Source organism: Budorcas taxicolor, chromosome 1 (assembly GCF_023091745.1).
Source record: "Budorcas taxicolor isolate Tak-1 chromosome 1, Takin1.1, whole genome shotgun sequence".
Lineage (NCBI taxonomy): Eukaryota > Metazoa > Chordata > Mammalia > Artiodactyla > Bovidae > Budorcas > Budorcas taxicolor.
In genome coordinates this window covers 219,191,117-219,208,005 of record NC_068910.1, presented here as the reverse complement: position 1 = coordinate 219,208,005, position 16,889 = coordinate 219,191,117, and positions in this window count along the sequence as shown.

Here is a 16,889-nt window from a genome sequence, read left to right as displayed (position 1 = left end):
ATAGTTAAAAGTGATTATCTCTGGGGGTGGGGCATCAAAGTTGAAGAAGTTGGAACAGGAAAATGGTATTTTATTATCAACCTTGTACTATAATAAGAACAATACAGTGTTTCTTTTCTTTTCCCCATTCATCAATTTATTTTGCTATGGACAAGCATCATTTAGATAAAAATTAAACATAAATATCTTGAACAGGATTTAGCACATAGCATGTGCTCAGTGAATGTTGGATGTTGATGTTGATGCTGCTGTGATCTTTGTTAAAGCTGCAGCACTTAAAAGCAGAACCAATCCCCAATCTGCGTAACAACCCTAAGGTAAATTATTTCATGCTTTTCTATCTCTCCACTCAAAAGTAAAAATGTAGAGTGACTCAAACTCATTAAGCGTAATACTCTCTAAGGACCATCCACATTGTTGCACAAGGAAGAAGTTCATTCTTTTTATGGCTGAGTAGCATTCCATTTTATATATTATGTGCATTGTATGTATTAAGTATATATTATATAATATGTACACCATCTCCCTTATCCATTCATCTGTAGATAGATGTTTAGGTGGCTTCCATGTCTTGGCTGTTGCTTTCTTTAATATTTTAATTTTATGGGAGGACAGTTGATTTACAGTGTTGGGTTAGTTTCAGGTATATAGCAAAGTGACTCAGTTATGAAAGTGAAAGTGAAGTCACTCAGTCATGTCTGACTCTTTGTGACCCCATGGACTGTAGCCTACCAAGCTCCTCTGTCCATGGGATTCTCTAGGCAAGAATATTGGAGTGAGTTGCCATTTCCTTCTCCAGGGGATCTTCCTGACCAGCGATCAAAGCCGGGTTTCAAACCCGGGTTTCCAGCATTGGAGGCAGATGCTTTAACCTCTGAGCCACCAGGAAGCAAAGTGACTCAGTTATACACATACGTACATGCATCCTTTTTAGGTTGTTTTCCCGTGTGGGTTGTCACAGTGTGCTGGGGAGAGTTCCTTGTGCTGAACAGAAGGTCCTTCTTGACTGTCTGTCTTATACAGAGACTGTGCATGAGCTCACCCCACACTGCTGACTTCACCCCTCCCCTCGGCTGTTGTTAAAAATGCTCCCGTAAACCTTGGGATGCATATCTTTTTGGATTTTCATCCTTTTTGGATATATGCCCAGGAATGGCATTGATGGATCATATGGATTGCTGAATGCTATATAGTTCTAGTTTATTGTAAAATGAATGCACATTTATTTTTAAAAATTACAAAGAATAAATGTCATTTGAAATTCTACTCTTTAAGTAGAGATAATCACAACTAACACTTGATGAACCCCTCACTATTATGTAAAAAAATATAGAATATTTTTGTGCTTATTATTATCAATTAATCAGTTGGTAAAGCATCTGCCTGCAGTGCAGGAGACCCAGGTTCGATCTCTGGGTCAGGAAGATCCCCTGGAGAAGGAAATGGCAACCCACTCCAGTATCCTTGCCTGGAAAATCTCGTGGACAGAGGAGCCTGGTGGGCTGCAGTCCATGGGGTTGCAAAGAGTCAGGCACGCCTGAGCAACTAACACTTACTTACTTACTTACTATACACAATTACATATAAATTGATTATACTATTTACGCTTCTTTATAATCTGCTTTCATCAGCCAGTAATATGATATGGCCATGTTTCCATGACCAATAGATGTATATTTACATCATTTATTCAAAAATATGCATTGCCAAAATATACCATAAGTTATAAACCATTCCCCATTCGATGGATGTTTAGGTTGGCCTCATGTTTCAACATGATATGCCACATTTCATGAGCTTCCTTGTTAATGTGATGTTGAATTCTTGATGCCCAAAGCCTCTTTTCACCAAATTCAATATTTGAGAAAGAAAGAATCCACTCGATTCATAAAACGGTCGCCTCATTGCAAAACTCCATAAAGTAAAATAATGTGAGATGAGCTGAAGTTATCATAAAACCTAGCTCCTGATCTGGGGTCTTGAGGTTGAATATAATAAAACGTTCTCTTTCAGATCACAGGAGCCTAAAATTTGGTGTCCATGCCTGCACAGATGCCCCTTTAAACTTATTATGCTATTATCAACCTATAGTACTATATTTTTAGAACACTGGGAAAATCATTTTCCTATAAGTTTTCTTAACATTATTATTTGACAGTTAAATCAGTCATCTATGCTTTGCAGATAAAAAATTTAAATACTTAACCTAGAGTGTAATTTCTGCTGCTGGATTTTCAATGTCCACCAACCCAAGGTTGAGTTTGGTAGGAAGCAAGAGAAAAATGAAAACTCATATCGTGTTCTGCTCAGTCATCTGGGCAAGCAGACTCTGAAAGCTTATAGAAATTCTTGTGCTGTGTTCACCTTCCTCCAACAAATTATATCAATAACAAAGAATTTATTAAGGTCAGTGTCTTCATGCCTTTCCTGCCCTGTGTATGATATTAGCTTTGCGGTGTAGACAAGCAAGAGTTTGAGAGCATGCCTCTGTAGATGGATGGCCTTATGGTCTCTGGATGAAATGCACTCACTACAGAAGGTGTAAGGTGGTATTTGGTATGTAAAATAGAATCCTAAAATTGTGAAGCAAATTCTATCCTAGGAACACCAGGCACTGAATGGTAAACAAACATAAACAAATAAGCTTTAAATCATTCATTTCTGTTTCCAAGAGTATTAAATCCACGACTTAGAGGCTTCTTATTTCCTTCCCCCTTTCAGAGGCTGTCCTTCCTTGTCTACATTTCTTGATATATGTTGGGCTTGTCACACACTCTACAGTCATAAAAATCTCAGGGAAAACATTTCACCACGTGACAGACCATTCTGAACTTGGCTGGCTCCAGCAGCCACGGGGCACCATCTGTTTACTACGACTCCGTGGGTATCCAGAGGGCTCTTCTCCACGACAGGGATGATGTCAAGGGCTCTGCAGTGATAGCGCTCACTCTTGGGCCTCTCCAAACAGATGAGACGCTCAAGGACCTTCCAGTTTCCAGGAATCTCAGTGGGGGCCCCGTTTAGACTCTGTCGGATGTTACTGGAGAAGGAGGTGAGGACAAAATAAGCAGACGTCAACACTTGTCCCTCGTCGGGCCCTGAAGTCAGATTCCTCAGGAAACAGACTCTGACACAGATTTAGGGACAGTGGACGCACTGGGGTGTGTTTCGGAGGTCCACATCTGTAGGGGAATAAAGGAAACAGGACCCGGAAGAGGGAGTGGTCAGACTCGGATGCACCTGCAGCAGACACCTCAGTCTGCTCATCAGCGAGCCCCAGAGCCGGCCGGCTCTCCCGGGCTCTCCCTGAATCGAGGCACAGGGATCTGGCCTTTGCAGCCTTGCATCAGCCAGTCACTGGCTGTCAGCTGGCCAGGGAGGAAGTGTAACGTGCTGGGAGGGCGCCCCTCTGATGATGGCAACCCCAGAACAAGCTCTTAGCGGAGCGCTCTCAGCAGCAGGGAGGTGGGTGCCTGGGTCTGGAGGGGCCATCGGCAGTGCACGACAGCATCCCCTCCACTCTCCTGCCCTCGGGAATTCCCAGCTGTCCCGGGAAGCCAGCTCCATATGCAAAGTTTCAGTCTGCACAAATGACCACCATCTTTAGACATGGGAGGGGCATAGGAAGGTGGGTATCAGAGAGGGACCCTCCAAGGGAAGGGGATCCTCAAGGGCAGAGACCCTGCAACTACAGGTACAGTTACTATGAGAACTGCTGCAGAAGATTTTAAAAGCCACCCCAGATGGAGGGCCATCACAGAGTCTGTGGCGAGTGCATCCTAAACAAGCAGGAGCCCCCCTGAGTCATGAATGGGAAATTAAACAGTGGGATATCACCAGCATCATTTGTACCTGAGGTTCCATATAGCTGTCCTGTCCATATCCTGGAGCCCACCTCTGATGTCTCCACCAGTGTAATAGGAAAGAACATTTTGTATGCTATAATAGGTTGGTCACTAAAGGGATGTCACCTGTAAGCTTAAAATATATACAACGGCCCATCTCTGGGAGCCCTGCCTCCCAGGTAATGAGCATTAAGCTAAAATACCTTTGTTTATCCCACAAGAAACATCCTGACCAGGCCCACCTGTGAATGACTGCAGGAAGGAAGAAATTAGCACATCCCCTCTGAAGGCTGGGGGCTTCCTAGGTGGCACTAGCGGTAAAAAACCCATCTGCCAATGCAGAAGACATAAGACTCAGGTTCGATCCCTGGGTTGGGAAGATCCCCTGGAGGTGGGCATGGCAACCCACGCCAGTATTCTTGCCTAGAGAATCCCATGGACAGAGGAACCTGGCAGGCTACAGAGTCAGAGAAGTGACCAGCTTAAGGTTGCAAAGAGTCAGACCAACTGAAGCAACTTAGCATGCATGCTCTCTGGAGGCTGATGGGAACCAGGAAGTGCTTGACTTTACCCTCTCCCCTTTCAGTATAAGAGGAGCCTAAATTCTAACTCAGGCGAGGTGGTTCTTCGGGAAATGAGCCCACCGGCTACTCAGTTTGCTGACTTTCCAAACAAAATCATTAAGCCTTGCCCCAACTACTTACCCCTTAATTACTGGTCTGTCATGAGGTAAGCACTGCAAGCTTAGACGCAGTAACAGCAGTACCCAAAAATGTCACGGTTTCCTGCTTCTACTTGGAAGTGCTCTCTGGACCCTGTAATGAATGGCGGACTGGGAAAGCCTGTGTGTTACTACTCCAGAAAAGACCCTCAAAGAGGAATGGAAGTTGGTGGATAAATACCCCAGCCACCTTCCTCTTGGAGACACAGTTACAAAACAGGTCCTGCACAGTATCCCCAGTTATCTGCAATGGCAACCCCCTCAGTAATACACCATTTGCTTCCCTGGTTTTTCCACTAGTCACGTATGGATGTGAGGGTTGGACCATAAAGAAGGCTGAGTGCCGAAGAATTGATGCTTTTGAATGGTGATGCTGGAGAAGACTCTTGAGAGGAGTCTTCTCATTGCGAGAAGATCCAAGCAGTCCATCCTAAAGGAAATCAATCCTGAATATTCACTGGCAGGACGGATGCTGAAACTGAAGCTCTAATACTTTGGCCACCTGATGCAAAGAGCTGACTCACTGGAAAAGACCCTGATGCTGGGCAAGATTGAGGGCAGGAAGAGAAGGGGACGACAGAGGATGAGATGGCTGGATGGCATCACCGACTCAATGGACATGATTTTGAGTAAACTTCAGCAGATAGCAAAGGACAGGGAAGCCTGGTGTGCAATCCATGGGGTCACAAAGAACTGGACGTGACTCAGCAACTAAACAGCACCAACAGCTACCTGCACTTCGGGTGAAGCCCAGCTCAAGTGGAGAGTCGAAACATAACTTCATTTCACCGACTAAGTTTCTAAAAGTTGAGTGTAAATAGATCCTTGCTTGGATTGCCTTCTCCTCACATTCTCCCAAAATTCTAGAAAATAATGCCCTCTGGGGCATCCCCTTTCTGGCCCCTTACATATAGAAATGATGGATAGTTCGATATATAGATACTTAGATACACAGATAGATACAGATATTCTGATTTTTTTTTTTTTTACTATTTTTGCCCACGTATGAAAGCCTGCAGAACGTGTGTTGAGAGCAGGCTCTAGCCGTGTAACCGGACTCTGCATAGTCTAATGTGACCCTGGCTGCCTGCTGCCCACCCCCCACCCTTCTGTTCATCACATTGTGGATTTCCTTTAAGGAAGCGCTCCTGCCCACACTTAGTCCCTATGGACCAAGAATGGACCCTCCTGAGCCACAGCCTTCCAGAGGCAGGGCGTCTGCAGCACTGTGCAGCTGTCTACACCCTACTTTGCCCCACACGTGGCTTCCTGTTACATTTAAAATGTAGCTCGAACTATCTCCCTGACTGCTCTAGATGAGTGTTTGAATGTCCCCCCAGATCCATATGTTGAAACCTTACCCCCAGTGTGATGGCATTAGAAAGTGAGGGCTTTGGGAGGTAATTAGGCTGTGAAGTTGGAGCTTCCATGAATGAGATTAGTGCCCGCATACGAGTGACCCCAGAACTCCCCCACCCCTTCCGTCCCACTAAGAAGACGGCCATCCATGACCCAGGAAGTGTGTCCTCACCAGCACCAAACCTGCTGGTGACCTGCTCGTAGACCGCCCAGCCTCCAGAACTGCGGGGCTGAATTTCTGGTGTTCGGAAGCCGCTCAGTCTATGAAATCCTCTGCTGTCTCACGTCCCTCTACCCCCGATTCAGCCTGGCTCTTCTCAGACTTGCCTTAGGCTGTCACGCTAGCGCCGTGCCTGCAAAATTCTTTCCCCAAATGTTTATTCACCTGCTGCCCCTTCTTTAGTCGCTTTTCATTGAAGTAGACTTGGTCTAAAACGCCTAGTTGGTTTCAGGTGTGCATCACGGCGATTTAGTTGTACATATATACCTATTCATTGTTCAGATTCTTTTCCATATAGTTTATCACAAGAGATTCAGTATCGTCCCCTGTGCTATGCAGTAGGTCTTTGTTATTTATTTTATAATAGTAGTGTGTATGTGTTAATCTCAAATTCCTCCCTACTTTCCCCTTTGAGAACCATGAGTTTGTTTCCTGTGTTTGTGAGTCTATTCCTGTTTTGTAAATAAGTTCATCTGTATTTTTTTTGTAAATAAGTTCATCTGTATTTTTTTTCAGAGTTCTCCTGAGAAATCTGTATACAGGTCAAGAAGCAACAGTTAGAATTGGACATGAAACAACAGACTGCTTCCAAATTGGGAAAGGAGTACATCAATGCTGTATATTGTCACCCTGCTTATTTAACTTCTATGCATAGTTCATCATGAGAAATGCTGCTGGATGAAGCACAAGCTGGAATCAAGATTGTAGGGTGAAATATCAATAACCTCAGATATACAGATGACACCACACTTATGGCAGAAAGTGAAGAACTAAAGAGCCTCTTGAGGAGAGTGAGAAAGCTGGCTTAAAATTCAACATTCAAAAAACTAAGATCATGGCATCCGGTCCCATCACTTCATGACAAATAGGTGGGGAAACAGCAGAAACAGTGACGGACTTTATTTTTGGGGGCTCCAAAATCACTGCAGATGGTGACTACACCCATGAAATTAAAAGATGCTTGCTCCTTGGAAGAAAAGCTATGACCAATCTAGACAGCATATTAAAAAGCAGAGACATTACTTTGCCAACAAAAGTCTGTCTAGTCAAAGCTATGGTTTCTCCAATAGTCATGTATGGATGTGAGAGCTGGACTATAAAGAAAGCTGAGCACCAAAGACTTGATGCTTTTGACCTGTGGTGTTGGAGAAGACTCTTGAGAGTCCCTTGGACTGCAAGGAGATCCAACCAGTCAATATTGAAGGAAATCTGTCCTGAATATTCATTGGAAGGACTGATGCTGAAGCTTAAGCTCCAATACTTTGGCCACCTGTGGTGATGAACTGACTCTTAGGAAAAGACCCTGATGCCGGGAAAGATTGAAGGTGGGAGGAGAAGGGGACAACAGAGGATGAGATGGTTGGATGGCATCACTGACTCGATGGACAGCATCCTATGATCCTTGTTTGCTCTGTTATCCTCAGCACCTAGAACAGTACCTAGACTATACTAGGCATTCAATAAAAATACTTAATAAATGAACAAATGAAATATTTCATGCTTATATAGCAAAACATAAGCTTTGAGCAAAAAATAAGAAACATCCAAAATGTTATAGTCATTGTTTTCAAACATCTTGAAATCAAAAGACAAAAATATTAGATAAACATGGTGCATTGCAATCATTAAGATGAGTTTCCAATAACCCCTCTGCACTATCTACAGATGTAAGATCTAAGGGTCCTATTGATTCCAAACTTCCTTCACACTATGGATTTCATTATCCCAGATTGAGTTGTTTGTAGCTTTGCAATGTTAAAATAATAACAGGCTAATTAATAAAAATAATATAATGACAACAAAAGCAAGTTGATGTTGCCATTCTCCTTGATTTAGAGGGTCTTCCAGGTGGGGGATTGAAAGGCAGCTGATTTCTGAGTCAGGCCAAGAATTCCATCACAGTTATAGATACTTCACATCAAATCAGCAAAATGTGCCCTCAGAGGTAACACATGAAATATGTTTTGCTAGATACTACCAGGCAAGGAGCAGAGAGAAACAGGTGTGCCAGCAGGGATATGTGTTGTTTTTGCAGGACAAAAAGGAGCAAAAGCTGAAAGATTTAGCCTCTTAGAGCAATGACTTTGTGAGCCTGCAGTGATTTATTTGATGGGGAAGAGGAAGACTGACCCCCTCCTCCATAGGATCAGCTCGTTGATTATAAACACTCAATAACTTTCAGGTTGAAAATGCATTTTCTCCCCTAGCCTATATGTTTCTGATGCATGCTTTATTATTTCCTATTAGGAAATGCTATTTAATTCCATCCACAGCTTGGCGACCTTTGTGTGGCTTCCCCACTTAGGAAATTTACAAGTAAATCACCAAGAAGTATGTACACATACACTTATAAAATATACATGTGCTTGTAAATGAAAATGCACCAAATGGCAAAAAAAAAAAAAGCTACATGCATTGCAAAAACCGGGCATATTGTGCGTAAGAGGTGGGAGGCAGGTGTTTGGGAAATCTTCACACCATCCCAATATTTTTCTAATGGTTTCCATTTCCAGTGCAAGGGAGAATTTGGAAAACATTAGCCACTGTGGTGTGCTCTGAGCTGTGACATGTAGCTGGCAACGTGGTGGGTGGGATGCCCCCCTTTTTTTCCCTCTAACAAAGAAATAGGGTGAGTTTATTAAAGCATAAATGCCATTCTCATCCTGCAATGATGACTGCGTGGCTGGGATCCCCGAGGTACAGAGGCAGTCAAAGCAAACAGCTGTGCCACCTACTTGCAACAGTTGTACGCCCACCACACAGCTCGGAGGGGAGGAGCAGGTCAAAGAGAGTCATAAAGAGGACGGGGAGGGGGCGCGTGTGGGGGGCACCGCTCTGAGCTTGCTCCCCGTCGCCCGGGGGAGAATCCAGCCCTTCAGAGGGTACGTATTCCGCGTATGCCGCTCAGAACACTGGGCATTCTCTTGCAACTCGTCTCCTATAAACCACCTACTGCATTTTTACATCCTTCAGTCACACAGACCAAAACAGTGTTTAGCAAATTAACAGAACGCTAAATAAAAGGCGCATCAACCAACCTAGCAGGCAGCCTGTCGATGGCTCTGAGTGGGGGGTGGCAGTGAGTGTCGCTGGGGTGGCGAGCGGTGGCTTCAACATCCGAGTCTGTTCGTGGGTTTGGGGAAGGATGGGGTGCTCTGGCCACGCTGTCACTGCGTTTTCCTGGTAGAGCCCAAGGGTCGCTCCACACCCGCCTGTGTCAGCAGAGCATGTGGTGGGGGTGGGGGTTCCCCAGGAAGGAGTCTGCGCCCTGCTTTGTGGATGACCAGGGGCATGCCTCCTGTCACTCAGCCTGGAAGAGGCAGGCGGCGCAGAAGCACTCCCCCCTTACCTAGCCCTTCTCTTCGCCTCTTCTGTGCTCCAGGGCACCTCGTGGGAGGAGACTTTGAAGTGAAAAGTCTGAGACAAGAAAAAGCAGAGAAAAGGCCTTTCCTCTGAAACAAGGCTGCCTGCCACCCCTTTCTTGGAAAGGCTCGCGAATGAGCAAGGACCCAGCCCGACATGTTCATCTTGTGATCAGCTCCATGCCTCGTGAGATGACCCTGCAGAGCAGGGTCAGGAGAAAACAACGTTCAGTGGGCCCAACTGGAACTGAACCTGTAACCTCAATGACAATATGTCCTAATCAACGAAGGTCATGCTGACCTAAGATGCTGCCCTGAAGCGCTGCCCTTCAGGGGTTCCACAGTAGCCCTGGACGCCACTGATTCTCTTCCACTGCAGGCTTCCCTCCCCAAGGCCACCTGCTCCCATCAAACGTCCCCTCCACACTGTGTCACAAATATGGGACAGAGGCTCTCTGCTTTTAAAAACCGCCTCCATTTCCTCAACACCATTCAGGGCAGGACTTCTCGGTGCCAGGCACTGTTCCAGAGACGTGTGAGTGGATGTGTATGGGATATGTCAGTGGAATAAAAGGGTCAGGGATCCCTGCTTTGAAACAGATTATATTCTAGCAAGAGAAGACAGACAATAAACAATAAACACAATGCATTCAATAAGAAATGCATTGGAAAAAGAAAATGTCACGCAGAATAAGAAGGAAGCAGGATTACCATACATTCTGGCAATCCCACTCCTGGGCATATATCTGGAAAAGACAAAACTTCTAATTCAACCCGTGGTGGACTCAAGTCAATGTATGGCAAAACCAATACAGTATCATAAAGTAAAAAAAAAGAAGAAAAAAGATACACGCATTCCCATGTTCAGAGCAGCACTGTGTACGATAGACAATATGTGGAACCGACCTACATGCCCGTCAACAGGTGAACAGGTACAGACGATGTGGAATATATGCACCGTGGAACATCACTCACCCGTAAAAGGCGAGGAAATGATGCCGTGTGCAGCAACACGGGTGGATCTAGAGGTTGTCATAGGAAGCGCAGCATCAGCTTCAGGGCAGGCGCTCAGGCGTGTCCGACTCTTTGCGGCCCCGCGAACCGCAGCACGCCAGGCCTCCCTGTCCATCACCAACTCCCGGAGCTTACCCAAACCCATGTCCATCGAGTCCGTGACGCCATCCAGCCATCTCATCCTGGGTCGTCCCCTTCTCCTCCTGCCCCCAATCCCTCCCAGCATCAGGGTCTTTTCCAGTGAGTCAACTCTTCACATGAGGTGGCCAAAGTCCTGGAGCTTCAGCTTCAGCGTCAGTCCCTGACAGAGCAAATAGACTTATGGTTATCAAAGGCAAAATGGAGGAGGAGGGATGAATTGGGAATTTGGGATTATCAGATACACACTGCTGCTGCTGCTGGTGCTGCTAAGTCACTTCAGTCGTGTCCGACTCTGTGCAACCCCATAGACGGCAGCCCACCAGGCTCCCCCGTCCCTGGGATTCTCCAGGCAAGAACACTGGAGTGGGGTGCCATTTCCTGCTCCAATGCATGAAAGTGAAAAATTGAAAGTGAAGATGCTCAGTCATGTCCGACTCTTAGCCCCCATGGACTGCAGCCCACCAGGCTCCTCCGTCCATGGGATTTTCCAGGCAAGAGTACTGGAGTGGGGTGCCATCGCCTTCTCCAAGATACATGCTATTATATATCAAATAGATAAACAAAGACCTACTATATAGCTCAGGGGTCTATATTCCATATCTTATCATAACCTATAAGGGAAAACAATCTGAAAAAGAAAAAAAAATATATATATATACATCACTTTGCTATACATCCAAAATTAACACAACATTGTAAATCTACTTGAAAAAAAAAAAAAAAAAAGCATGAGTGCAGAGGTTGAGCAAGTGGCTGCTTTCAAAGATCCGTCAGGATTCTTGTCACTGAGAAAACCCTGGAGGCGAGACCAGCAGGGCTCGACAGTGGGAGCGTGTGCACAGCCAGGGCTGAGGCCAGGCTGGCCTGGCCCACTGACAGCAGGGCCCATGAGGCCAGATGGGTTAGTAGGGAACGGGCGTGGGCCTGGAGCTGATGGAAGCAGACCACGTAGGCTCTGCTGATTGCTCGGAGGACCTGGCTTTGGCGCTGAGGAGCGAGGGGCCCGGCGGGGTCCCCAAGAGAAGCAGCGTGGTCTGACTTGTACATTAGGAGGGGCTGTGTGGCTGTTCCAGGCGCTGGGGCTGACTCCAATTCCCCTCTGCGTGTGGACAGCCGTCCCCTGAGGGCCAGTCTCCTGGGAGACGTCTCCACTCATGACCTCCGTTTTCTCCTCTCTCATTGCTCCCTTAGCCTGCCTTCTGTACTGGTGTGTACCAATTCTGACAAGAACCCCTGGGTAGGAAAACACCTAACCAACCTCTTTGCTCTTACTTTCCCTATACTGATGACCTTTCCTCCACGAGACTCTCTCCTACCCTGATCCTCACCGTCCTCAACTCTTTTCCTTGAATCTCCTTCTTTCTCAACCCGGCTCTCAGAAATCTGTGCTGCTCAGTTTTCAGTATTAGCTCCTCTTCTCATTGGATATACCTTTGCGGGGGAGGGAGCAATTCCTTTCTTTCCCAGGAGCTACGTTTTCATCGTTCTGTTGATGACGGCAAAGTTGTTCCTTCCTTCCCCAGTCTTCCTCCCGACATCCAGGCCCATACACAACTGCTTATTGGACATCCTGACTTGGCAGTGGAGGGCCCCACGTTTCTCTGTAGGAAAGGTTCAGAAACAGCACTCAGGGGGAAGGGAAGGACTGGATTGTATAAAAACTGTCTTTGCACTGCATGGATTTTTTTTTTTTTTTTTTTACTACAACTGTGTGTATGGGTGGGGTAGCCAAACAGATAGCTAATGAAAACCGGGAGAAGGCTGTGAGCCACTCTGCCTCGTGTACAATGTTGCAAACCTCCATCCACAGTTCTTCAAGCACTCTGTCTGTCGAGAATAGCAAGGAGAGATAAGAAAGCCTTCCTAAGCAATCAATACAAAGGGGAATATTGAGGCAAACGGGAACATTGAGGAAAATAGAGGAAAACAACAGAATGGGAAAGACTGGAGATCTCTTTAAGAAAATCAGAGATACCAAGGGAACATTTCATGCAAAGATGGGCTCGATAATGGACAGAAATGGTATGAACCTCACAGAAGCAGAAGAGGTGGCAAGAATACACAGGCGAGCTATACACAAAAAGATCTTCATGACCCAAATAACCATAAAGGTGTGGTCACTCACCTACAGCCAGACATCCTGGAATGAGAAGTCAAGTGAGCCTTAGGAAGGATCACCACTATGAACAAAGCTAGTGGAGGTGATGGAATTCCGGTTGAGCTATTTCAAATCCTAAAGATGATGCTGTGAAAGTGCTGCACTCAATAAGCCAGCAAATTTGGAAAACTCAGCAGTGGCCACAGGACTGGAAAAGGTCAGTTTTCATTCCAATCCCAAAGAAAAGTAATGCCAAAGAATGCTCAAACTACCACACAATTGCACTCATCTCACACACTAGTAAAGTAATGCTCAAAATTCTGCAAGCAAGGCTTCAACAGCACATAAACTGTAAACTTCCAGATGTTCAAGCTGGTTTTAGAAAAGGCAGAGGAACCAGAGATCAAATTGCCATTGGAGGAACCAGAGGTCAAATTGCCATTGGATCATAGAAAAAGCAAGATAATTCCAGAAAAACATCTATTTCTGCTTCATTGGCTATGCTAAAGCCTTTGACTATGTGGATCACAACAAACTATGGAAAATTCTTCAAGAGATGGGAATATCAGACCACCTTACCTGCCTTCTGAGAAATCTGTACGCAGGTCAAGAAGCAACAGTTAGAGCCGGACATGGAAAAACAGACTGGTTCAAAATTGGGAAAGATGTTAAGGCTGTGTATTGTCACCCTGCTTATTTAACATATACAGAGTACATCATGAGAAATGCTGGGCTGGGTGAAGCACAAGCTGGAATCAAGATTGTAGGGAGAAATATCAATAACCTCAGGTATGCAGATGACACCACCCTTATGGCAGAAAGTGAAGAGGAACTGAAGAGCCTCTTGATGAAAGTGAAAGAGGAGAGTGAAAAAGTTGGCTTAAAACTCAACATTGAAAAAACTGAGATCATGGCATCCAGTCCCATCATTTAATGGCAAATAGATGGGGAAACAATGGAAACAGTGACAGACTTTATTTTCCTGTCCTCCAAAATCACTGCAGATGGTGACTGCAGCTGTGAAATTAAAAGACACTCGCTCTTTGCAAGAAAGCTATGACAAACCTAGACACCATTTTTAAAAGCAGAGACATTACTTTGCTGACAAATGTCCATCTAGTCAAAGCTATGGCTTTTCCAGTAGTCATGTATGGATGTGAGAGTTGGACCATAAAGAAGATTGAGCACCGGAGAACTGACGCTTTTGAACTGTGGTGTTGGAGAAGACTCTTGAGAGCCCCTTGGACTGCAAGGAGAGAAAGCCAGTCAATCCTAAAGGAAATAAGTCTTGAATATTCATTGGAAGGACTGATGCTGAAGCTCAATACTTTGGCCACCTGATGTGAAGAACTGACTCATTGGAAAAGACCCTGATGCTGGGAAAGACTGAAGGCAGGAGGAAAAGGGGACGACAGAGGATGAGATGGTTGGATGGCATCACTGACTCAATGGACATGAATTTTAGTAATCTCCAGGAGTTGGTGAAGGACAGGGAAGCCTTACATGCTGCAGTCCACGGGGTGGCAAAGAGTCAGACACAACTGAACGACTGACCTGAACAGATGAGCCACTCCAAGCTACCTGTGGGCACCGACTGATATTAGATATGCATATGTATTCAAAGGGCTTCCCTGGTGGCTCAGTTGGTAAAGAATCTGCCTGCAATGCAGGAGACCCGAGTTCCATCCTGCCTCAGGAAGATCTCCTAGAGAAGGAAATGGCAACCTACTCTAGTATTCTTGCCTGGGAAACCCCAAGGAAAGGAACCTGGTAGCCTACAGTACACGGAGTAGCGAGAGTTAGACACGACTTAGCACCTAAACCACCAACCGCTATCACATATATTCAAAGCTTGGTGAGACAAATCTAAATGCTCACCCCATGTCCCCTGTCTTAGGGAATGGAACTTCCATCTGACTGGTCACCCAAATCTCAAACTGAGAATCTTCTCTCGCTACTGAGTATAACTTCCCCCACCCCAGCTTTTTATTCTGGGTCATGAACTCTGAGATTAGCCTCAGTCCTCCTTGGGGCCCTGGCCTCTCACCCTGCCTGCAGGCTCCAAGGGCTTGGCTCCTTGTCCTGCCTTCTCAGGGACCAGCTGGAGCCCTGCTCCAAACCACAACATTACCCTGAATCCCTATGATTCCTCTCGTACAATCTGCCCATTGCCCACAGAATCCTGCTCTGTGTCTTTCTCATGAGATCAAGTCTTCTTGGACGCCGGCTCCAGTCTAGAGCAAGCCTCTTTCTCAACCACTCCCTTCAAGAGCCAGCTCTACATAAATGAAAACTCCAAGCTGCGGCTTCTTTTCTATGGCTTCCACCAAAGCCCTAGCACATTCCTCAGCCCAGCCAGCTTCTCAGTTATGCCGGTCTGCGTTAGTCAGGCGAGGACAGACTATTTGTAGCGCAACAACCCACAGCAAAGTGTAGCACAACAAAGGCTTAACTCTCACTCATGCCAGAGTCAGAAGTAGGTCAGGGAGTTTCGCACTGTGGTCTTTCAGATGGCAAATCGGGGACCCAGGCTGCTTCCCCTCTGCTGGTCCATCAACACCAACGCATGTTCTCTAAAACTGCCAAACCAGGAAAGGAGCAAGCCCAAGGAACGTGTGCCTTCTCATCAGTCCCTGGGACCAGAACTGACTCGACACTTTTATTTACATTCCATTGGTAAGAATTAGCCATCACGGATCTGCCCGGAGGCTGGGAAATAAAGAAGACATGGTTGTTTAGGGAGCACTAATTAATATTATTTCACAAATGTTTAATTATTACAGGAAGCTAAACTTTATCACTAGGATCTGAAAGAGCTAAAAGGAATTTAATAAAAGTAAAAGAACCTTTAGGTAGATCTAAGAGTGAAACCCACGTGCATCTAACAGGGGGGTAAACAGAAGGCTGACTTGAGGGCACCTCCGTGTGGGGCTCATGCTTGGCAGTTACTTCAGATGCTGACCCACACAGAGAGAGTCAGCTTGCGGAGATGTTTGCTGATAATGAATTGGTGGCTTGTTCATATTTAGAGTGAGACTGAGTAATTGAGGGCTATCTGACAAACTGGCAGAAACCACACAGACCTTCTGAAAAGTTCATTGCAAAACACACTTAAATACAGCAGGATTCTGTGTGACTTCTTCCCGCCTGCAATATACTTAAATAAAGCTGTATCTGACCATTTTGCTTGTGGGCATTAGAGACCCTGAGCAAGGCTCTCTGACTCCCACGACTTTAACAGGCCTTATCTCTTTGCACCAATTGAGTTTTCTCAGACTGCCTCACAGGCAGCAGCTCGAAGGAGATGGGAGATCAGATCTGAGAGGCTGTGGGGTTGTGCTAGGTTCCTAAAAGTCTTTGCATGACCTCAGAACTTCAGGGCCTCAGATTCATAATTGAAATTTTGAAAACCTCATGTGTTCATACTAAGCTGTCTTATCTGTGCATAAGGAGTGAAAAGGGAAAGTGAAAGTGAAGTCGCTCAGTCGTGTCTGGCTCTTTGCACTCATGGGCTGTAGCCTACGAGGCTCCTCCATCCCTGGGATCTTCCAGTCAAGAGCACTGGAGTGGGGGGCCATTTCCTAAGGAGTAAAAACCATCAAAGGCTCCAAAGGGCCTGAAAACTGTACGAATGAGAGGGACAGCCCAAGTGCGAAGCACATTCGCCTCCCAAAGCCACCCGACCGTGGTCAAGAGCAGTGATTCTCAAAGGTCGCGGGCGTCCGCATCGAGGGGCCTGTTGGAACCACAGTGTGGGGTGCACCTTGGACTATCTAAGCGTCCGCACGTGGCACTGATGCTGCTGGCTCCGGACTGGGCCTTGAGAACCACTGGGCAAGAGGAAGGTAGGCTCACTATGTTACTAGAGCATCTCCTTTTTCCAAAAGAAACCAGAAATCTGGAGTTATATGTGAAATCTTACGATTTTTAAATTCCTGGCAGCAAATTTAAAATTATTTTTAAAACACTCTCCGAGCCAGAGTCTTTGAGCTAGATTTTTTTCCCTTTAATCTGCCAGTTCACAACTCTACCATAAGCGTTGACCAAGGAATCAGGCACACATGTGCATGCAAACACATACACACACACACACAGGAACATGCACACACATGCGCACACCTACGAGGCG